Source organism: Hyla sarda, chromosome 9 (assembly GCF_029499605.1).
Source record: "Hyla sarda isolate aHylSar1 chromosome 9, aHylSar1.hap1, whole genome shotgun sequence".
Taxonomy (NCBI): Eukaryota; Metazoa; Chordata; class Amphibia; order Anura; family Hylidae; genus Hyla; species Hyla sarda.
In genome coordinates, this window is record NC_079197.1 from 183,801,534 (window position 1) to 183,827,585 (window position 26,052).

Genomic DNA, 26,052 nt, shown 5'->3' on the forward strand with positions numbered 1-26,052 from the left:
GATCTGTGATTGGTTGCTATAGACTGTGATCTGTGATTGGTTGCTATAGACCGTGATCTGTGATTGGTTGCTATAGACTGTGATTGCTTGCTATAGACTGTGATTGGTTGCTATACACTGTGATCTGTGATTGGTTGCTATAGACTGTGATCTGTGATTGGTTGCTATAGACTGTGATCTGTGATTGGTTGCTATAGACTGTGATCTGTGATTGGTTGCTATAGACCATGATCTGTGATTGGTTGCTATAGACTGTGATTGCTTGCTATAGACTGTGATTGGTTGCTATACACTGTGATCTGTGATTGGTTGCTATAGACTGAGCCGTTATTTTATTATCTTATCAGATCCTGTGACCCCCAACTCTGTTGTTGACAGGTAAGGGGACACCCTGGGTTTGTTAGCACTGCAACCAGCATTGAAGGAGTTAACTATTAACTCCATTTCTTCCAGAGACAACGCACAGCGATATCACCGAGGGTATTGCCCTGTAACAATCTCAGCTCTGCTTCATCTCATCATCTCTGAGCAGTCATGTGTTTGTGTTCCCTGATGTCTGGGGATTTGTGGCCCTCAGGGACCCATAGTGCTCACAGCCATATACACAGGGGACTCCATGTTCACAAGTCCATTGCTGAAGTGATCTACCGGAGGACTAAAGCCAATATGTCACCTGAACGTAGCAGAACCGCAGTCATAACCGCTCAGTCCACATCAGGATGTTCACACCGCAGAAATTTTGCAGAAATTCATGAATTCTTCCGCCGTATTAATTTGGACCGATTTCTGTATCTTTCAATCATTTGCGGAATCACAGAAAACCATTTTAGCCATTTCCAACTACAACCTATAGACCAGTGGTCTCCAACCTGCGGACCTCCAGATGTTGCAAAACTACAACTCCCAGCATGCCCGGACAGCCAACGGCTGTCCGGGCATGCTGGGAGTTGTAGTTTTGCAACATCTGGAGGTCTGCAGGTTGAAGACCACTGCTATAGACAAATGGTGTCCAGTTGCAAACTTACTGTTTGTCACGTTGCAAAACTGAACAGATGCTGCACCAAATACAGTAACATATGTATACAGCATCAAAACTGCAGTAAACTACATACTCGGGGCTGCAGTGATCCTGCAATGGAAAGCAAAAAACTAAACAACAACACAAAAAACACAACAACGGAGATAAAACTCTTTTAAGGGGTACTCTGGGGGAAAACTTTTTATTTAATTTATTTTTTTATTTTTTTATGAACTGATGCCAGAAAGGTAAACAGATTTGTAAATTACTTCTATTAAAAAAATCTTTACCCTTCCAGTACTTTTTAGCAGCTGTTTGCTACAGAGAAAATTATTTTCTTTTTGAATTTCTTTTTTGTCTTGTCCACAGTGCTCTCTGCTGACACCTGATGCCCATATCAGGAACTGTCCAGAGCAGCATAGGTTTGCTATGGGGATTTTCTCCTGCTCTGGACAGTTCCTGATACGGGCATTAAGTGTCAGCAGAGAGCACTGTGGACAAGACAAAAAAGAAATTCAAAAAGAAAATAATTTTCTCTGTAGCATACAGCTGCTAAAAAGTACTGGAAGGGTACACATTTTTTTATAGAAGTAATTTACAAATCTGTTGAACTTTCTGGCATGAGTTAATTTAAAAGTGTTTCATGATGGGGGTAGTAGTACAAACACTAATGTAGCCTCCCCAGTCACCGGCAGACTCCCGCAACCAGATAATTACTACTCCCATCATGGAAACAAGTCTGTTCCATGATGGGAGTAGTAGTAGTCCCTCAGCACTGCAGGAGTCAGTTCCATGATGGGAGTAGTAGTAGTCCCTCAGCACTGCAGGAGTCTGTTCCATGATGGGAGTAGTAGTAGTCCCTCAGCACTGCAGGTGTCTGTTCCATGATGGGAGTAGTAGTAGTCCCTCAGCACTGCAGGAGTCTGTTCCATGATGGGAGTAGTAGTAGTCCCTCAGCACTGCAGGAGTCTGTTCCATGATGGGAGTAGTAGTAGTCCCTCAGCACTGCAGGAGTCTGTTCCATGATGGGAGTAGTAGTAGTCCCTCAGCACTGCAGGAGTCTGTTCCACGATGGGAGTAGTAGTAGTCCCTCAGCACTGCAGGAGTCTGTTCCATGATGGGAGAAGTAGTAGTCCATCAGCACTGCAGGAGTCTGTTCCATGATGGGAGTAGTAGTAGTCCCTCAGCACTGCAGGAGTCAGTTCCATGATGGGAGTAGTAGTAGTCCCTCAGCACTGCAGGAGTCTGTTCCATGATGGGAGTAGTAGTATTCCCTCAGCACTGCAGGAGTCTGTTCCATGATGGGAGTAGTAGTAGTCCCTCAGCACTGCAGGAGTCTGTTCCATGATGGGAGAAGTAGTAGTCCATCAGCACTGCAGGAGTCTGTTCCACGATGGGAGTAGTAGTAGTCCCTCAGCACTGCAGGAGTCTGTTCCATGATGGGAGTAGTAGTAGTCCCTCAGCACTGCAGGAGTCAGTTCCATGATGGGAGTAGTAGTAGTCCCTCAGCACTGCAGGAGTCAGTTCCATGATGGGAGTAGTAGTAGTCCCTCAGCACTGCAGGAGTCGCTGATGTCACCTCTTCTGAGCTCAGAAGTAATAACGGATATTATAAACCAGACGGACGACATAAAGGCTCATCCATCACCCATAGACTTCAATGTTAAAAATAACGGCCGTTCATTTACCCGTTTCTTGTGACGGAAAAAAAATTAGTGCATGTTCCGTTATTTCTTCTGTCACAACTAACGTCCGTTATTCATGACCGGCTATAACGGGTCATAACGGGTAATCAAAAAATCCCATAGACTTTAATGGGATTTTGTAGCGGACGTTTATCATCCGTTTTTAAAGCTTTTCTAACAGATGTTTATAACGGATCTTTTAATGGGTGAATTTTATAGCGTGAAAGGGGCCTCAGTTGGATAAGAATTTTGCAGGATATTGAACGATACTGGACGACAGACTTGTGGTAACCGACATTCATGACAATACTGCAATGTAAACTTCAACAATGGCAAAATGGGAATAACATATAGCTGGAAAAAATGAAAACATAGTTGAACAAATAACAAAAAATAATAAAAATAAAGAAAAAAGCAGTAGGTGGATTAAACATTTTGGGAACATAGTCGAGTATGACGCCTCATGTTTGGGGAAAACGTTTTTGATTAAATAGGAGGCTGATCTAAATATGCCTTATATATTGCTGGACTTATCCTAAGGACATTTTAGGTGTCCTCCTTGATGGTGTACATTTGCAATAAAATCCAGACTTACGCAGTTGATAAATCGATGTACACTGCATAATCAGCTCTATCGTACACCGTGATTTAGAATTCCACATGTAAAATTCTATAAAAATGTATGCAAAAAAACCTATGCAAATAACGCAATTGCACAAAAAAAGATTGAGCAATATAGACAATGAAAACGGTTTATATATAATGATAAATGTCCCCATTGAATTATATATATATATATATATATATATATATATATATATATATATATACTAGCTGAGTACCCGGCGTTGCCCGGTTTTCCTTCCTAATCCTTGTTGTGGAGGAAAATCAACAGAGGAGGAAGGTTTTGACTTCATATCCCGTCCTCATATATTGTTGTCATATCCCAACCCAATATCCCGACCTCATATCCCGTCCTCATATCTCGACCTCCTCTTCCGACTTCCTATCCCGTCCTCCTATGTTGACCTCATATCCCGACCTCCTATCCCGTCCTCCTATCGCGTCCTCCTATCCCGACCTCCTATCCCGTCCTCCTATCGCGACCTCCTATCCCAACCTCCTATCCCGTCCTCCTGTCCCGTCCTCCTATCCCATCCTCCAATCACGACCTCCTATCCCGTCCTCCTATCCTGACCTCCTATCTTGACCTCCTATCCCGTCCTCCTATCCCATCCTCCTATGTTGACCTCATATCCTGACCTCATATCCTGACCTCATATCCTGACCTCATATCCCGTCCTCCTATCCCATCCTCCTATCACGACCTCCTATCCCGTCCTCCTATCCCGTCCTCCTATCCCGTCCTCCTATCCCGTCCTCCTATCCTGTCCTCCTATCCCGTCCTCCTATCCTGTCCTCCTATCTCGACCTCCTATAGATAGGTTTTTATGTGTGTGTGTCTATAGATGTGTGTTATTGCAGTGTTAGTCATGATATGGCGGTATTGATGTGTTCTGGTATGGAGGTGTTATTTAGGCATTGTATGGTGGTATTGTTCACAAACAAATAGGGGAACACAGTCTAAAGCCATATTTACAGATCAGTCAAAAATTATTATTTTAGACCAAATGCCAGACCCCCAAGGGCTGGGGGGGGGGGGGGGAGTTAGGGTTTGGGCGGCAAAATGAGGTTTTGACTAGGGGTGCAAAAATCCTTGCACCAGCTCTGCTCGCCAAGTTGTTATGTTATTGAACAATTTTGGCAGGGCCAACTCTGTCTGAAGGTAAATAGGTAGAAAGGGACCTGCAACAAACAAATAGTTAAAGAATAAAAGAACAAGACAGGCAGGAACACGTTTTAACATTAAACACTTACAAGTAGGGCAGTCGCCATGACACCTTCTGTACGGAGCACAGGCAACTCAGTCTGAGGGAAAACCAAAGTAAACTTACAATTTGGCAGCTCACGGCCATTAGTGAGGTGAAATAAAATGTGTGCAATATTTATTAACCGCTTAAGGACCGAGCGTTTTTCCGCTTTTGCACTTTCGTTTTTTCCTCCTCATCATAACCCTTACATTTTTGCACCTAAAAATCCATACGATGACTTATTTTTTGCGCCACCATTTCTACTTTTTAATGACATCAGTCAGTTTACCCCAAAATCGACGACGAAATGGGGAAAAAAAATAATTGTGCGACAAAATGGAAGAAAAAAAAACCCATTTTGTACATTTTGGGGGCTTCCGTTTCTACACAGTACATTTTTTGGTAAAAATTACACCTTATCTTTATTCTGTAGGTTCATACGATTAAAATGATCCCCTACTTATATAGGTTTGATTTTGTATTACTTCTGAAAAAAATCCTAATCACATGCAGGAAAATTTGTATGTTAAAAATTGTCCATGTACGGGGCGGTATGGGGCTCATTTTTTGCGCTGTGATCTGAAGTTTTTATCGGTACCATTTTAGTTTTGAACTGACTTTTTGATTGCTTTTTAATTAATTTTTTTAATGGTATAAAAAAAAGTGACCAAAAATTTGCTATTTTGTACTATTTTGGACTGGATTTGAATTAGAATGTTTTTGCGTGTACGCCATTGACCATGCGGTTTAATTAATTATATATTTTTATAGTTCAGACATTTATGCACGCGGCGATACCACATATGTTTATTTTTATTTACATAGTTTTTTTTTTGTTTTTTTAATGGGAAAAGGGGGATGATTCTTACTTTTATTAGGGAAGGGGTTAAATCATCTTTATTAACTTTTTTTTTCACTTTTTTTTGCAATGTTATAGCTCCCATAGGAGACTATAACATGCAGTAAATTGATTCAATACGGTGATCAATGCAATTGCAATGCATTGATCAGTGTTATAGGCGGTTATAGGTGGATTTCAGGCTAGGAGCAATCAATCGCCAATCGGACAGGCAGGAAGCAGATAAGGGACCCTGCTGATCCGTCCTAGCTGATCGGGAAAACGCGATTTTTACCGCGAGGGTCCTGATCAGCCCGACTGAGCTGCCGGGAAGCTTTCCCTTTCACTTTAGACGCGGCAATCAACTTTGATCGCCGCGTCTAATGATTTAATGCCGGAAATCTGCCTGAATGGCGATGTCCGGCATTAGCCACGGGTCCTGGCTGCTGATGTGCGGGTATGATGCGAGCTCAGCTCCTGAGCTCGCTTCATAACCTTCCCGTGCCACATCGCTGTTTAGAAATGACATTTTGCAGCAAGGGGTTAATGCCTGTGTGCCTTTTTGATCAATTCGGTGCAAGACAGCAAATAAGAGCGCAAAAAAATAAAAAATAAAACAGAAAAGGACTTTACACAGAAAAATTATGATAAATCTCCCCCATTGGCTATAAATTCATACAGAATTTTAATGCAAAATTCAGTGCAGAAATTCTGCTGTGTGAACCCGGCCTATAGGGGGAGACTGTGTCCTGTTTATGTTTCTGTAAGGGGTTTATTTTGTTCACAAAACTGCAAATCAAAATTATGGATCAGGATGTGAATAATAAATAAATGAATAATCAGATATAATCACAATAAACACAAGGGCTTCAAAATTGTTTATTATCAACAACAAAACTATAAAACTAGAAATGTCTACAAAAATTACCGTATATACTCGAGTATAAGCCGAGTTTTTCAGCACAGTTTTTCGTGCTGAAAACTCCCCCCTCGGCTTATACTCGAGTGAACTCTCCGCCTGTCAATCCCTTCATCAGTGGTCTTTAACCTGCGGACCTCCAGATGTTGCAAAACTATAACCCAAAAGCTGTCCGGGCATGCTGGGAGTTGTCATTTTGAAACCTCTGGAGGTCCGCAGGTTGAAGACCACTGCGGCCTTCGTCATCATCCATACCCCCCCTTTAGTTTTCTACTCACCTCCCCTCGGTGGGAAGGAAGGGTGAGCTGGTCCGGCCGTATGCTGCAGGAACCGTCCGGTGGGGAGGGTTAGTCGTTCCGGTGTCTGGATGATGATGAAGGCCGCAGTGGTCTTCAACCTGCGGACCTCCAGAGGTTTCAAAACTACAACTCCCAGCATGCCCGGACAGCCGATGGTTGTCCGGGCATGCTGGGAGTTGTAGTTTTGCAACATCTGGAGGTCCGCAGGCTGAAGACTACTGATGAAGGGATTGACATCCAGTGGTGATGAAGGGGGGGGGTGATGACGGGGGTCTGGATGATGACGGGGGTCTGCATGATGACATGGGGGATGATGTACTTCCCACCCTAGGCTTATAGTCGAGTCAATAACTTAATTTTTTTTTTTCTGGGTTTTTGGGGTGAAATTAGGGGCCTCGGCTTATATTTGGGTCAGATTATACTCGAGTATATACAGTGTATATATAATATATATATATATATATATATATATATATATATATATATATAATGTATCAGATGGATCAATCGATTATTTCCATAAAGAAAGAGATTTTATAAAATGGCTTCTTTGAACTTTGGTTATTGAAGTTCAAAGCGGCAGAAGTCTATGCAGCGCGTCCTTTTCATCCATAGACTCAGAATTCATCTCCATAATTATACAGGTTTATTAGGACGAGGCTCTAAGTCAAGGGGCAACCTGTGTCCATGATAACAAGTAGAAATAAGGAAAAAAAGAGAAAATCTGGGGATCTGGTCTTATCTGTAAAGAGAGAGACAAAATATTAGAGCAACTTTTAGAGATAATTCTATACTGTATTATGTGTCATGTGACTTATGATGTTATCAATCTGGGGTACTTAGCAGTTCTCCTCAGGGTACATGGGAAAATAATCTGTAATGGCGGTGTAATGAAGAAAACTGTGTCCCTGTAGCTGAATGTGACTTGTGCAATGATTGGCTGAGGCGTGCACACCCTCCCCATACCTTGGCTACGGGGACACAGCTCTCTTCTTCACAGCAGGAAACAGATTTCTCCATCCCGATCCCTCTCACTCCATAACCTTTCACCCACCCGCCCGCACATCTAACACCCGCCCATACATCGAACACCCACCCGCAGAGCACTTTTCTAGCTGCGCTCCACAGTCTGTCTAAGTGGCAGGGAGTTGTGTGAAGAATTTGTTTCCCCGTCCCAGTGAGAGAGCGAGCAGGTAGCAGGGATGTAGAGTGGGGGAAAGAGAAAATTGTGTCCCGCTGTAAAGAAGAGAACTGTGTCCCTGTAGCCGAGGGTGTGTGATGGGTGTTCGCGCCTCAGCCAATCATTGCAAGAGTCACATTCAGCTACAGGGGCACCGTTTTCTTCATTACAGTGACCAAAGCCACTGGTCACTGCTAAAGTGGCACCAGCCCATGCTGCCTAAACTTAAAGGGGTTCTCCGGTGCTTACACGTCTTATCCCCTATCCAAAGGATAGGGGATAAGATGCCTGATCGCGGGAGTCCCGCCGCTGGGGACCCCTGGGATCATGCACATGGCACCCCGTTTGTAATCAGTCCCCGGAACGTGTTCGCTCCGGGTCTGATTACCAACGACCACAATGCCGGCGGCGTGTGATGTCACGCCTCCGCCCCCGTGTGATGTCACGCTCCGCCCCTCAATGCAAGCCTACGGGAAGGGGCGTGACAGCAATCACGCCCCCTCCCATAGGCTTGGCAGAGGGTGCTACAGCCAAGTAAGCAGTGGCTGCTGGGAATAGCTGACATTGCTGCCCTGTGGAGCAGAGCAAAAGGACAGCAAAAACAAAGGAGAAGCACTTGGATGCTGTATAAGGTAATTACCATATCAGTTACTGCTAAAGGCCATAGCAGGGCAAAATGACGGACTACAACTATATGGGGCAGTATTGGAGCCTAAAACTATATGGGGGCAGTATTAGAGCCTAAAACTATATGGGGGCCTACAACTATATGAGGACAGTGTGGCTGCCTAAAACTATATGGGGAGGGGCAGTGTGGGGGCCTGTAACTATATGGGGGGGAATATGGGTGCCTACATCTATACGGGGGCAGTGTGGGGGCCTATAACTATATGGGAGCACAGAGGGGGGCTAACTACTATATGGAGGCATAAAGTGGGTACTATTACTGTGTGGGGCAATATGCATGGGAAGATTGTAAAGAGATGGGTATTGTGCTGGAGATAGAAGCATAAAATGTTTGCCTGGCAGGTTCTAGGGAGACGAGTCTTCGCCAGGAGGAATCTTAGTGGCGATCAAAGCTGAAAAAATAAAGAAAAGGATGAGAAGGAGGAGGAGGAGGAGGAGGATAGTGTTTTTAACAATGTATTTCAAAATCTGCAATTACATATTTTGCAGAGTTAACGCAGCCAAATTGACGACTACAGATTTATTGATTTTGACTTCCCCATTTCCCCATTTAAGTCAAAACAGAAATCCACATCAGATCGCCTATAATAATTGACAAGCTGCTAATCTAAAATCCACAACGCAGGTCAATTTCACTTCATATTCCCCACAGATTTTTTCACTTTTGCACAGACCCGTAAAAATAACCTTTTCAGCTGTCGAGGAAATGAAGATATATTAGTAAATTACGTTATTTTATTACCTTCCTGGGGTCTTTTAGGCTTTTATTCTAATACATATTGGCCCTCATTTACTATTCTAAACCTGACCTCTTTTGTCGGGTTTTTTTGTCGCATCTTTGTCTGCGCCATGTCGCAGACATCGTGCGCCAGTCTGCGACACGATGCAACATTTTTTCCCGACGGACCCGATGTGGATTCTCCCAAACCCGAAAAAGGGGCGTTACCCGACATTTCTGAGCTTTGCCACGTATTTATTAAGGTTTCCAACCCGAATTTGTTGAATTGTTGTGGATTTTCTCCCGACAGCTCAGAGGAGTTGGAAACCAAAACCAACAAAACCAACGTGCGACAAACAGGATGCGACATAATAATAAATACCAGGGGAAAAAAAGAATCGGGTAAGAAAGCAAGATAGACTTACAACCCGATTTTCCTAGTAAATGAGGGCCAATGTCTGCTCTGTTGTCTTTGAGTTTTCTGCTCATAGACATCTTATCCACTATCCAAAGGAGATAAGATGTCTGATCCCGGGGGGTCCCGCAATCAGAGCCCCTGCGATCTCCATGCAGCACCCGGGTATCTTTGACGGCTGCTGCTCCAGTCTCGGAAACCGTATGAAAGTCACTAGGGGGCGTGGTGTCTCCAGTGCCGAAAACCCAGTGGTTTCTGAGACTGAAGCAGCAGGCGACGCAGAATTCCGGGTGCTGCACGGAGATCGCGGGGGTTCTAGCGGCGGGGTCTCACGATCAGACATCTTATTCCCTATCATTTGGCAACAGGATAAGATGTCTATAAGTGGAATAACCCTTTAATTAACATAAATCCCTGTTTGGTCAGGACACTCTAGCTGTGAATTCACTCAACTCTATCTCCTTTCCATTACACCTTCTTGATTAGACCCCTCCCACGAAGTGGGAGGGAGATAGAGTTGGCTGAATTTCTGGCTAGAGTGTTCACAGGAACAAAAATTCTGTTACAGGATGAACAACAGAATGAAAGTTGGACTAATAAATATGACAGCATCAGAAGCAATAGGAAATGATGACAGACCACAAAACGGTACCAAAATAACTTTATTCCCCAATATATGTTCATTTATTAGACAATAGGAAAATAGGTTTTTATCACAGGACAATCCCTGTAGAGTCCTTTTAAACCTCATGAGCAGATACTGAAGAATCTCAAGAGGAACATCACCACAGATACTGCAGAACATCATGAGGCACACCACCACAGATACTGCAGAACATCAGGAGGCACACCACCACAGATACTGCAGAACATCAGGAGGCACACCACCACAGATACTGCAGAACATCAGGAGGCACACCACCACAGATACTGCAGAACATCATGAGGCACACCACCACAGATACTGCAGAACATCATGAGGCACACCACCACAGATACTGCAGAACCTCATGAGGCACACCACCACAGATACTGCAGAACATCATGAGGCACACCTCAACATATACTGCAGAACATCATGAGGCACACCACCACAGATACGGCAGAACCTCATGAGGCACACCACCACAGATACTGCAGAACATCAGGAGGCACACCACCACAGATACTGCAGAACATCATGAGGCACACCACCACAGATACTGCAGAACCTCATAAGGCACACCACCACAGATACTGCAGAACATCAGGAGGCACACCACCACAGATACTGCAGAACATCAGGAGGCACACCACCACAGATACTGCAGAACATCATGAGGCACACCACCACAGATACTGCAGAACCTCATAAGGCACACCACCACAGATACTGCAGAACATCAGGAGGCACACCTCAACATATACTGCAGAACATCATGAGGCACACCACCACAGATACGGCAGAACCTCATGAGGCACACCACCACAGATACTGCAGAACATCATGAGGCACACCTCAACATATACTGCAGAACATCATGAGGCACACCACCACAGATACGGCAGAACCTCGTGAGGCACACCACCACAGATACTGCAGAACATCAGGAGGCACACCACCACAGATACTGCAGAACATCAGGAGGCACACCACCACAGATACTAAAGAACATCATGAGGCACACCACCACAGATACTGCAGAACATCATGAGGCACACCATCACAGATACTGCAGAACATCATGAGGCACACCACCACAGATACTGCAGAACCTCATGAGGCACACCACCACAGATACTGCAGAACATCATGAGGCACACCTCAACATATACTGCAGAACATCATGAGGCACACCACCACAGATACGGCAGAACCTCATGAGGCACACCACCACAGATACTGCAGAACCTCATGAGGCACACCACCACAGATACTGCAGAACATCATGAGGCACACCTCAACATATACTGCAGAACATCATGAGGCACACCACCACAGATACGGCAGAACCTCATGAGGCACACCACCACAGATACTGCAGAACATCAGGAGGCACACCACCACAGATGCTGCAGAACATCATGAGGCACACCGCAACATATACTGCAGAACATCATGAGGCACACCACCACAGATACTGCAGAACATCATGAGGCACACCACCACAGATACTGCAGAACATCATGAGACACACCACCACAGATACTGCAGAACATCATGAGGCACACCACCACAGATACTGCAGAACATCAGGAGGCACACCACCACAGATACTGCAGAACATCAGGAGGCACACCACCACAGATACTGCAGAACATCAGGAGGCACACCACCACAGATACTGCAGAACATCATGAGGCACACCACCACAGATACTGCAGAACATCAGGAGGCACACCACCACAGATACTGCAGAACCTCATAAGGCACACCATCACAGATACTGCAGAACATTATGAGGCACACCACCACAGATACTGCAGAACATCATGAGGCACACCACCACAGATACTGCAAACATCATGAGGCACACCACCACAGATACTGCAGAACATCATGAGGCACACACTGCAGATACTGCAGAACATCATGAGGTACACCACCACAGATACTGCAGAACATCATGAGGCACACCACTGCAGATACTACAGAACATCAGGAGGCACACCACCACAGATACTGCAGAACATCAGGAGGCACACCATCACAGATACTGCAGAACATCATGAGGCACACCATCACAGATACTGCAGAACCTCATAAGGTACACTACCACAGATACTGCAGAACATCAGGAGGCACACCACCACAGATACTGCAGAACATCATGAGGCACACCACCACAGATACTGAAGAACCTCATAAGGCACACCACTGCAGATAATGCAGAACATCATGAGGCACACCACCACAGATACTGCAGAACATCAGGAGGCACACCATCACAGATACTGCAGAACATCAGGAGGCACACCATCACAGATAATGCAGAACATCATGAGGCACACCATCACAGATACTGCAGAACCTCATAAGGTACACTACCACAGATACTGCAGAACATCATGAGGCACACCACCACAGATACTGCAGAACATCATGAGGCACACACTGCAGATACTGCAGAACATCATGAGGCACACCACCACAGATACTGCAGAACATCATGAGGCACACCACCACAGATACTGCAGAACATCATGAGGCACACCATCACAGATACTGCAGAACATCATGAGGCACACCACCACAGATACTGCAGAACATCATGAGGCACACCACCACAGATACTGCAGAACATCATGAGGCACACCACCACAGATACTGCAGAACATCATGAGGCACACCACCACAGATACTGCAGAACATCATGAGGCACACACTGCAGATACTGCAGAACATCATGAGGCACACCACCACAGATACTGCAGAACATCATGAGGCACACTACCACAGATACTGCAGAACATCATGAGGCACACCACCACAGATACTGCAGAACATCATGAGGCACACTATCACAGATACTGCAGAACATCATGAGGCACACCACCACAGATACTGCAGAACATCAGGAGGCACACCTCAACATATACTGCAGAACATCATGAGGCACACCACCACAGATACTGCAGAACATCATGAGGCACACACTGCAGATACTGCAGAACATCATGAGGCACACCACCACAGATACTGCAGAACATCATGAGGCACACACTGCAGATACTGCAGAACATCATGAGGCACACCACCACAGATACTGCAGAACATCATGAGGCACACCACCACAGATACTGCAGAACATGATGAGGCACACCACCACAGATACTGCAGAACATCATGAGGCACACCTCAACATATACTGCAGAACATCATAATGCACACCACCACAGATACTGCAGAACCTCATAAGGTACACTACCACAGATACTGCAGAACATCATGAGGCACACCACCACAGATACTGCAGAACCTCATAAGGTACACCACAACATATACTGAAATACCTCAGGAGGCACATGACCACAGATGCTGCAGAACCTCATAAGGTACACCACAACATATACAAAAAAACCTCAAGAGGCACACCACCACAGATACTGCAGAACATCAGGAGGCACACCACCACAGATACTGCAGAACCTCATGAGGCACACCAACACAGATACTGCAGAACCTCATAAGGCACACCAACACAGATACTGCAGAACCTCATGAGGCACACCACCACAGATACTGCAGAACCTCATGAGGCAACCCACCACAGATACTGCAGAACCTCATGAGGCACACCACCACAGATACTGCAGAACCCCATGAGACACACCACTGCAGATACTGCAGAACCTCATGAGGCACACCACCACAGATACTGCAGAACATCATGAGGCACACCACTGCAGATACTGCAGAACATCATGAGGCACACCACTGCAGATACTGCAGAACCACATGAGGCACACCACTGCAGATACTGCAGAACATCATGAGGCACACCACTGCAGATACTGCAGAACCTCATGAGGCACACCACTGCAGATACTGCAGAACCCCATGAGACACACCACTGCAGATACTGCAGAACATCATGAGGCACACCACTGCAGATACTGCAGAACCTCATGAGGCACACCACTGCAGATACTGCAGAACCCCATGAAACACACCACCACAGATACTGCAGAACCTCATGAGGCACACCACTGCAGATACTGCAGAACCCCATGAGACACACCACCACAGATACTGCAGAACCTCTTAAAGGCACACCACCACACATGCTGCAGAACATCATGAGGCACACCACCACAGATACTGCAGAACCTCATGAGACACACCACTGCAGATACTGCAGAACATCATGAGGCACACCACTGCAGATACTGCAGAACCCCATGAGACACACCACTGCAGATACTGCAGAACATCATGAGGCACACCATCACAGATACTTCAGAACCTCCTATAGCTACACTCCCGCAAGCAACCATGGTACTTCCAGCTGTTGCAAAACTACAACTCCCAGCATGCGGGCATGCTAGGAGTTGTAGTTTTGCAACACCTGATGACACCCTGGCTGGGGAACACTGAATGTGGTGTGTAGTATCCTAAGGTGAAGTTGTGTCAGACCAAAGGAGATGTCACAGTCTGCAGAATTCATTTGTATCGTTTGTATCTTTTGTATTGTTTGTATTGTTTGTATCGTTTGTATCGTTTGTATAGTTTGTATCGTTTGTATTGTTTGTATTGTTTGTATCGTTTGTATCGTTTGCATTGTTTGTATCGTTTGTATAGTTTGTATTGTTTGTATAGTTTGTATTGTTTGTGTTGTTTGTATTGTTTGTATTGTTTGTATTGTTTGTATCGTTTGTATCGTTTGTATTGTTTGTATTGTGTTGTCGCTCTCTACATTGGATACATAAGGATCTTCCTACCAGTTATAACATCAGTCATGGCGTCTGTACAGAGGATTCTGGTACACGGTCAGGTAACATGGCACCAGATGTGACGGGCACAAGACGGGCGACACTTCAGCTCCTTCAGCTCAATTATTTATTTATTTTCCTTGTTACAAAATAAAAGTTTTGGGAAATTGAATTCTGCGGTAATGATGGCGGAGCCGGAACATTGCGCGGTGGATATTATCCAATCTATTAGTATAATTTCATACAAAGTAGTTTGGGGGCCGAGTAATCACAGCGATCCGAGCGCCGCTCCCGCCGAATAATCCCGCAGAATAATATTCCGCTCGACTCCTTATTGAGATCCTGCGATGAATCATTTTCACTAATAAATGCAAATTCAGACAAACTAATTTCTGAGCCTAAATAATATTAACCCACAAAACAATCAAATTAAACAAGAGATTAAAAAGACATTGGAATTAATTGAGAAGAGAGGGAGGGAAAAAAGGTAAAGTACAGCGAAAATAACATCGTGTTCGTGTCCTACCTCCGAGCTGGCGAATTACAGAACCACATCGGGGGAATTATTTTCACTATGCAATTTAAAGGGGTATTCCAGCTCCTAAAAACTTACCCTCTATCCACAGTGGCTTATTCAAGGGTATCTGACCTCTGGGGTCCCCATTGATCTCCAGAAAGTGGCGGAGAGACTCGCAAACCCTTTAGCACATATGTATATAAACATTTTTTTTCTTAATTTTTTTTCATTTCGGCACTTTTGTTTTTTCCTCTCCACTTCTAAAAATAATAACACTTTCAATTTTGCACCTACAGACAGACCCATATGGGGGGCTTGATTTTGTGCCACCAATTTTACTTTATAATGACGTCAGCCATTTCGCCACAAAATCTAATATATATATATATATATATATATATATATATATATATATATATATATATATATATATATATTTATTTATTATTATTATTATTATATTTTTTTTTTTGGGGGGGGGCAAAATAAAAAAAAATATTTAAAAAAAATACTATTTTGTAACTTTTAAGGGCTTCCGATTCTACGCAGTGCACTTTTCGGTAATATGACACCTTATCTTTATTCTGTGGGTCCATACGATTAAAAGTATATCCAGCTTTATTTTGTTTTACTTAGTTATATATTATTATTATTATTATTATTATTATTAATAATAATAATAATAATAATAATAATAATAATAATAATAATAATAATAATTGTATGAAAATTAGCATTTTCCGTATATGAGGCTGTTTGAGGGCTCAGTTTTTGCACCTTGATCTGTAGTTTTTATTGGAACCATTTTTGTTTTGATTTAAAGGGGTATTCCAGGCCAAAACTTTTTATATATATATATATATATATATATATATATATATATATATATATATATATATATATATATATATCAACTGGCTCTGGAAAGTTAAACAGATATGTAAATTACTTCGATTAAAAATCTTAATCCTTGCAATAGTTATTAGCTTCTGAAGTTGAGTTGCTGTTTTCTGTCTAACTGCTCTCTGATGACTCACGTCCCGGGAGCTGTGCAGTTCCTATGGGGATATTCTCCCATCATGCACAGCTCCCGGGACGTGACATCATCATTGAGCAGTTAGACAGAAAACTTCAGAAGCGAATAACTATTGGAAGGATTAAGATTTTTTAATAGAAGTAATTTACAAATCTGTTTAACTTTCCGGAGCCAGTTGATATTTAAAAAAAGTTTTTACCTGGAATACCCCTTTAACTTTTTGATCCCTTTCATACACTTTTTTAGGGTATATGAAGTGACCAAAAATATGTAGTTTTGGACTTTGGTATTTTTTTTTACGTGTAAGCCACTGACCGTGCGGTTTAATTAATGTTATCTTGTTATAGTTCGTACGCAGCAATACCACATATGTTTATGTTTAGTTTTGTTTACTATTTTTTTATTTCATTATGGGAACAGGGGGGTGATTCAAACTTTTATTAGGGAAGGGGTTTAATTAAATGTTTTCAGTAAAGAGAGGCAATAACACCGGCACGTACACCACTAGTAGTGTGCAATAAGGTCCCAGACTTAAAATGTGCAGTTCCACTTCTAGCACCTAACCTGATTATGATGGTGCACGTAGCCAATATACATATAAGAATACAATTGTCCAGAGAAAAGACAGGAGCTGGCACTCACCATTCAGGTGTCTTTATTGTGGATGTCGGTGCGGGCACATGCCTACAGCAGGCAGGGATGTCGGAACTGTCCAGGGCAGGAACAAATCCCTATACCAAACCTCTCCTCCTCCGGACAGTTCCTGACACAGACAGAGGTGTCAGCAGAGAGCATTGTGGTCCGACTGGAAAGAACTACACAACTTCCTGGGGAGCATACAGCAGCTGATAAGTACTGGGAGGATTAAGATTTATAAATACAAGTAATTTACAAATCTGTTTAACTTAATGGCATCTGCTGATTTGAAAAAAAAAAAAAAAAATATATATATATATATATATATATATATATATATTATATATATATATATATATATATATATATATATATATATATATATATATATATATATATATATATATATATATATATATTGTTTTCCGGAGTACCCCTTTAACTTGTGACAGAATTTTGGTGCATTTTTGGCATACAAAGACACATTAATACAATAGCTCCCCTTTGCCGAAGCCCGTTTCTACTGAGACCACACACCCTCTTTTCACGAGTAATGTGCCTAAAACGCAGAAATACTATGGCGCAATTTATATAAAACTCTTTTTGGTGCAAAACGGGGCCTGAATTCTGTCATATTTACAACAGGAAATCTGGTCCGTTGTCTTTGTCTATAACTGTAAACAATCGGAGAACATATTATTCATGATCAATGCAGAGATCCAGGGGATTCCAAGGGGTTCACTTACTTTTTCTTACAACTGCGGTTCAGTCAGTTGATTAGATACTTGATGCAGATTTGATACACAGGACCATTGTGTGACTGCCAATTAAAAGGGTTGTATACTGTATTTCCTGAAAAAAACATGATGGCTCTCTTCTTGAAACAGCGCCACCCCTGTCCACAGGTTGCGTGCGGTATTGCAGCTCAGTCACATTGACTTTAGTTTAACTAAGCAGCAATACTGTCCACAACCAATAGGTAAGGGTGGCGTTGTTTCTAGAAGAATGTAGCCATGTTTTTTTTTACAATCCTCGTAAACCCTTTTAAGCAGTGGACTCCAAACTGTGACCCTCTAGATCTTGCAAAACTACAATTCCCAGCATGCCCCGACAGCCGTTGGCTGTCGGGGCATGCTGGAAGTTGTAGTTTTGCAACATCTAGAGGGCCACAGTTATGAGACCACTGCTTTAAACCACAGATCCCCAAAGCAGCAGATACAAAGTATCTGTTTAAACCGAATAACAACAAAAAATAAACAAAACACGACTACACGACCGAGGCCTTAAATGGAGATCAGGCAATGTCACGCGGGCGGCACGTTCCGGCTGGGATCATAATAAAGGGCATTTATCATTTTGTGCCAAGGGCTCGGGAGAAAATTGAAAATCAATAAGGGTATAGGCCATACATGACTTGAAGGGTTAAAGAGCGAGCATGCGAAACATTGCGGCGTTCTATAAAGTTTGGATCGCCGATATTAATCAAGGTGCCGGCGTTCAAACTTTTGCCGAGCCATCCATCATCTCTTCTGCTCCCGAATGATCTAACCCAGGTGATCTGCAGATGTTCAGCGCTCGATTCACCATAACAACAGATACTCGGGACGGGGTACGGGCACCATATGAATGACTGCCAATGGGCGTATATATTGTTATATACACTGTAGGGCCACTTATTAGCCCCGGGCCTTCTCCTGATTGTAGACATTAGACCCGTGACCTCAAAGCACAGTATGAAATCCGAGAATCAGTGTGAATCCACATTAGATGGTAAAACCAAGTGACGTTTGGTCATCTGGGCTAGATTGGTCCGGGGCAGGGTCACACCACCACTGAAGAGGAGGATCATCCAGCAAAAGGGGATCTGTGGATGGAAACCACTGGATCAGAGGAGGATGCCGCAAATCGTTCTAAGGAACAGGCAGAGAACAGTCAGGACACACAATTCTAGTGGCCGACTAACTTCTCAGAACTCATTGTTTCTTGGTACAGTTGAACTATGACAGTGGGCAACCAGTTCCAATGCCAATAAGAGAAACGGAAACATGAGATACCAAAGGGCACTGAGCAGTGGAGAAACATGGCCTGGTCAGATGGATCCAGATCGCTGTGGAGAAACATGGCCTGGTCAGATGGATCCAGATCTCTGTGGAGAAACATGTCCTGGTCAGATGGATCCAGATCTCTATAGAGAAACATGGCCTGGTCAGATGGATCCAGATCTCTATAGAGAAACATGTCCTGGTCAGATGGATCCAGATCTCTATAGAGAAACATGGCCTAGTCAGATGGATCCAGATCTCTATAGAGAAACATGGCCTGGTCAGATGGATCCAGATCGCTGAGGAGAAACATGGCCTGGTCAGATGGACCCAGATCTCTGTGGAGAAACATGGCCTGGTCAGATGGACCCAGATCTCTGTGGAGAAACAAGGCCTGGTCAGATGGATCCAGATTTCTAAACAAAAACATGGCCTGGTCAGATGGATCCAGATCTCTGTAGAGAAACATGGCCTGGTCAGATGGATCCAGATCTCTGTGGAGAAACATGGCCTGGTCAGATGGATCCAGATCTCTGTGGAGAAACATGGCCTGGTCAGATGGATCCAGATCATTATAGAGAAACATGTCCTGGTCAGATGGATCCAGATCTCTATAGAGAAACATGGCCTGGTCAGATGGATCCAAATCTCTGTGGAGAAACATGACCTGGTCAGATGGATCCAGATCTCTGTGGAGAAACATGTCCTGGTCAGATGGATCCAGATCGCTGAGGAGAAACATGGCCTGGTAAGATGGACCCAGATCTCTGTGGAGAAACATGGCCTGGTCAGATGGATCCAGATTTCTAAACAAAAACATGGCCTGGTCAGATGGATCCAGATCTCTGTAGAGAAACATGGCCTGGTCAGATGGATCCAGATCTCTGTGGAGAAACATGGCCTGGTCAGATGGATCCAGATCTCTATAGGGAGACATGGCCTGGTCAGATGGATCCAGATCTCTATAGAGAAACATGGCCTGGTCAGATGGATCCAGATATCTGTGGAGAAACATGACCTGGTCAGATGGATTCAGATCTCTATAAGGAAACATGGCCTGGTCAGATGGATCCAGATCTCTGTGGAGAAACATGGCCTGGTCAGATGGATCCAGATCTCTATAGAGAAACATGTCCTGGTCAGATGGATCCAGATCTCTATAGAGAAACATGGCCTAGTCAGATGGATCCAGATCTCTATAGAGAAACATGGCCTGGTCAGATGGATCCAGATCGCTGAGGAGAAACATGGCCTGGTCAGATGGACCCAGATCTCTGTGGAGAAACATGGCCTGGTCAGATGGACCCAGATCTCTGTGGAGAAACAAGGCCTGGTCAGATGGATCCAGATTTCTAAACAAAAACATGGCCTGGTCAGATGGATCCAGATCTCTGTAGAGAAACATGGCCTGGTCAGATGGATCCAGATCTCTGTGGAGAAACATGGCCTGGTCAGATGGATCCAGATCTCTGTGGAGAAACATGGCCTGGTCAGATGGATCCAGATCATTATAGAGAAACATGTCCTGGTCAGATGGATCCAGATCTCTATAGAGAAACATGGCCTGGTCAGATGGATCCAAATCTCTGTGGAGAAACATGACCTGGTCAGATGGATCCAGATCTCTGTGGAGAAACATGTCCTGGTCAGATGGATCCAGATCGCTGAGGAGAAACATGGCCTGGTAAGATGGACCCAGATCTCTGTGGAGAAACATGGCCTGGTCAGATGGATCCAGATTTCTAAACAAAAACATGGCCTGGTCAGATGGATCCAGATCTCTGTAGAGAAACATGGCCTGGTCAGATGGATCCAGATCTCTGTGGAGAAACATGGCCTGGTCAGATGGATCCAGATCTCTATAGGGAGACATGGCCTGGTCAGATGGATCCAGATCTCTATAGAGAAACATGGCCTGGTCAGATGGATCCAGATATCTGTGGAGAAACATGACCTGGTCAGATGGATTCAGATCTCTATAAGGAAACATGGCCTGGTCAGATGGATCCAGATCTCTGTGGAGAAACATGGCCTGGTCAGATGGATCCAGATCTCTATAGAGAAACATGGCCTGGTCAGATGGATCCAGAGCTCTATAGAGAAACATGGCCTGGTCAGATGGATCCAGATCTCTGTGGAGAAACATGGCCTGGTCAGATGGATCCAGATCTCTGTAGAGAAACATGGTCTGGTCAGATGGATCCAGATCTCTATAGAGAAACATGGCATGGTCAGATGGATGCAGATCTCTATAGAGAAACATGGCCTGGTCAGATGGATCCAGATCTCTATAAGGAAACATGGCCTGGTCAGATGGATCCAGATCTCTATCAAGAAACATGGCCTGGTCAGATGGATCCAGATCTCTATAAAGAAACATGGCCTGGTCAGATGGATCCAGATCTCTGTGGAGAAACATGACCTGGTCAGATGGATCCAGATCTCTATAAGGAAACAAGGCCTGGTCAGATGGATCCAGATTTCTAAACAAAAACATGGCCTGGTCAGATGGATCCAGATCTCTGTAGAGAAACATGGCCTGGTCAGATGGATCCAGATCTCTGTGGAGAAACATGGCCTGGTCAGATGGATCCAGATCTCTGTGGAGAAACATGGCCTGGTCAGATGGATCCAGATCATTATAGAGAAACATGTCCTGGTCAGATGGATCCAGATCTCTATAGAGAAACATGGCCTGGTCAGATGGATCCAAATCTCTGTGGAGAAACATGACCTGGTCAGATGGATCCAGATCTCTGTGGAGAAACATGTCCTGGTCAGATGGATCCAGATCGCTGAGGAGAAACATGGCCTGGTAAGATGGACCCAGATCTCTGTGGAGAAACATGGCCTGGTCAGATGGATCCAGATTTCTAAACAAAAACATGGCCTGGTCAGATGGATCCAGATCTCTGTAGAGAAACATGGCCTGGTCAGATGGATCCAGATCTCTGTGGAGAAACATGGCCTGGTCAGATGGATCCAGATCTCTATAGGGAGACATGGCCTGGTCAGATGGATCCAGATCTCTATAGAGAAACATGGCCTGGTCAGATGGATCCAGATATCTGTGGAGAAACATGACCTGGTCAGATGGATTCAGATCTCTATAAGGAAACATGGCCTGGTCAGATGGATCCAGATCTCTGTGGAGAAACATGGCCTGGTCAGATGGATCCAGATCTCTATAGAGAAACATGGCCTGGTCAGATGGATCCAGAGCTCTATAGAGAAACATGGCCTGGTCAGATGGATCCAGATCTCTGTGGAGAAACATGGCCTGGTCAGATGGATGCAGATCTCTATAGAGAAACATGGCCTGGTCAGATGGATCCAGATCTCTATAAGGAAACATGGCCTGGTCAGATGGATCCAGATCTCTATCAAGAAACATGGCCTGGTCAGATGGATCCAGATCTCTATAAAGAAACATGGCCTGGTCAGATGGATCCAGATCTCTGTGGAGAAACATGACCTGGTCAGATGGATCCAGATCTCTATAAGGAAACATGGCCTGGTCAGATGGATCCAGATCTGTATAGAGAAACATGTCCTGGTCAGATGGATCCAGATCTCTATAGGGAAACATGGCCTGGTCAGATGGATCCACATCTCTATAGAGAAACATGGCCTGGTCAGATGGATCCAGATCTCTATAGAGAAACATGGCCTGGTCAGATGGATCCAGATCTCTATACAGATACATGGCCTGGTCAGATGGATCCTGATCTCTATAGAGAAACATGGCCTGGTCAGATGGATCCAGATCTCTATAGAGAAACATGGCCTGATCAGATGGATCCAGATTTCTGTTGGGAAACATGGCCTGGTCAGATAGATCCAGATCTCTTTATAGAAACATGACCTGGTCAGATTAATCCAGATCTGTATAGATAAACATGTCCTGGTCCGATGGATCCAGATCTCTATAGAGAAACATGGCCTGGTCAGATGGATCCAGATCTCTATAGAGAAACATGGCCTGGCCAGATGGATCCAGATCTCTGTTGAGAAACATGACCTGGTCAGATGGATCCAGATCTCTATAAGGAAACATGTCCTGGTCAGATGGATCCGGATCTCTATAGAGAAACATGGCCTGGTCAGATGGATCCAGATCTCTGTGGAGAAACATGACCTGGTCAGATGGATCCAGATCTCTATAGAGATACATGGCCTGGTCAGATGGACCCAGATCTCTATATAGAAACATAGCCTGGTCAGATAGATCCAGATCTCTATAGAGAAACATGGACTGGTCAGATGGATCCAAATCTCTATAGAGAAACATGACCTGGTCAGATGGATCCAGATCTCTATAGGGAGACATGGCCTGGTCAGATGGATCCAGATCTCTATAGAGAAACATGGCCTGGTCAGATGGATCCAGATCTCTATACAGATACATGGCCTGGTCAGATGGATCCCGATCTCTATAGAGAAGCATGGCCTGGTCAGATGGATCCAGATCTCTATAGAGAAACATGGCCTGGCCAGATGGATCCAGATATCTGTGGAGAAACATGTCCTGGTCAGATGGATCCAGATCTCTATAGAGAAACATGACCTGGTCAGATGGATCCAGATCTCTATAGAGAAACATGACCTGGTCAGATGGATCCAGATCTCTATAGAGAAACATGACCTGGTCAGATGGATCCAGATCTCTATAGAGAAACATGGCCTGGTAGGATGGATCCAGATCTCTATAGAGAAACATGGCCTGGTCAGATGGAACAAACACAACAAGAACGTGGTCTCAAATGTCAGGAAGTGCTCGAGCCCAAATGCTGGTGTGCATTTATAGGGAATAGCAAGTCCTGCACTTGTGGTCCGTTGCTATGGGCAATCCCCAGCAAAAAATGCATACAATGGAGGATGTCTGCAACCAACCACAAGGACCAACATATATCATCCGTACCCGATGAATGGGTGTGTGGATGTGAACATAGAGAAGTACAGAAACACAACATGACATAAATGCACTGGTGTGGTGGATGTAACAATGACATTAGCTAACCCTCAAAACTGATGTAAAATTGAGACATTAGCCAGTATATCCTTATATGAAGGACATACCTGAGCCCGCATACCACGCCAAGGCCATATAAGGATATACTGGCTAATGTCTCAATTTTACATCAGTTTTGAGGGTTAGCTAATGTCATTGTTACATCCACCACACCAGTGCATTTATGTTATGTTGTGTTTCTGGTCAGATGGATGCAGATCTCTATAGAGAAACATGACCTGGTCAGATGGATCCAGATCTCTATAGAGAAACATGACCTGGTCAGATGGATCCAGATCTCTATAGAGAAACATGACCTGGTCAGATGGATCCAGATCTCTATAGAGAAACATGTTCTGGTCAGATCGATCCAGATCTCTATAGAGAAACATGTCCTGGTCAGATGGATCCAGATCTCTATAGAGAAACATGGCCTGGTCAGATGGATCCAGATCTCTATAGAGAAACATGACCTGGTCAGATGGATCCAGATCTCTATAGAGAAACATGACCTGGTCAGAGGGATCCAGATCTCTAAAGAGAAACATGACCTGGTCAGATGGATCCAGATCTCTATAGAGAAACATGACCTGGTCAGATGGATCCAGATCTCTATAGAGAAACATGGCCTGGTCAGATGGATCCAGATCTCTATAGAGAAACATAACCTGGTCAGATGGATCCAGATCTCTATAGAGAAACATGGCCTGGCCAGATGGATCCAGATCTCTATAGAGAAACATGGCCTGGTCAGAGGGATCCAGATCTCTAAAGAGAAACATGACCTGGTCAGATGGATCCAGATCTCTATAGAGAAACATGACCTGGTCAGAGGGATCCAGATCTCTAAAGAGAAACATGACCTGGTCAGATGGATCCAGATCTCTATAGAGAAACATGACCTGGTCAGATGGATCCAGATCTCTATAGAGAAACATGGCCTGGCCAGATGGATCCAGATCTCTATAGAGAAACATGTTCTGGTCAGATAGATCCAGATCTCTATAGAGAAACATGTCCTGGTCAGATGGATCCAGATCTCTATAGAGAAACATGTCCTAGTCAGATGGATCCAGATCTCTATAGAGAAACATGGCCTGGTCAGAGGGATCCAGATCTCTGTGGCATTGTGCTCCTGTATGGGGTAGCTTACAGAGTATCGTGGTGGTAGATATGTTTTTTTGGCTCACCCTGTCCCCTCAGATACCTGTGGATGGACGTTTGGACAGTAGGGTTTATCTAAACATTGTGACAATAAACGTCATCTCTCCGTATTGGCTGTTTTCCTTAAGGCAGAAGGAGACAGGGTAATACACTGCCCACAAAGGCTGTAAAGTACTGACTTAACCTTACTTCCTCTTCCTCTACCTTTACAGACCCCAGTTCTTCATCCTATAGACATCTCTGAGACAAGGTAGAACGGCTGTGGGGAGCCTGTCAGGACCTCCAAGAACTGCAAGAAGCCATCCTGTCCTCATAGATTTCATCACCATGTATAATCTCAGCGATGGATCGTGAATTATTGATGGACGCTCTAATGAAGGGGGCATCCAGTGTATTTAGTGACTTCATGTGTAATGCTGCAGCAACAACCGATACTCCTCATCTGGTTCGGGAGCTGAGAGAAACTTCCTCAGATTTGGTTATTCGGTTTTAGGAGATTTATCTCAGATTGAAGGATTTCTTGTTGTATTTGTTTCTTGGATTCAGCAGATGTCAGGAAACCTGTTATTCTGTAATCCGTGTAAATACACAGCAGCAATTCTAA

The 26,052-nt window shown here is 44.2% G+C and overlaps 1 long non-coding RNA gene across 1 annotated transcript; it reads left to right on the plus strand.

Moving 5' to 3' along the window:
- The first annotated feature begins 307 nt into the window (after positions 1 to 307).
- LOC130291711 (uncharacterized) lies at positions 308 to 26,052 on the plus strand. Its single transcript, XR_008848010.1, has 3 exons — positions 308 to 378; positions 10,199 to 10,278; positions 25,661 to 26,052. It is a non-coding gene; the product is annotated as an uncharacterized LOC130291711 (long non-coding RNA).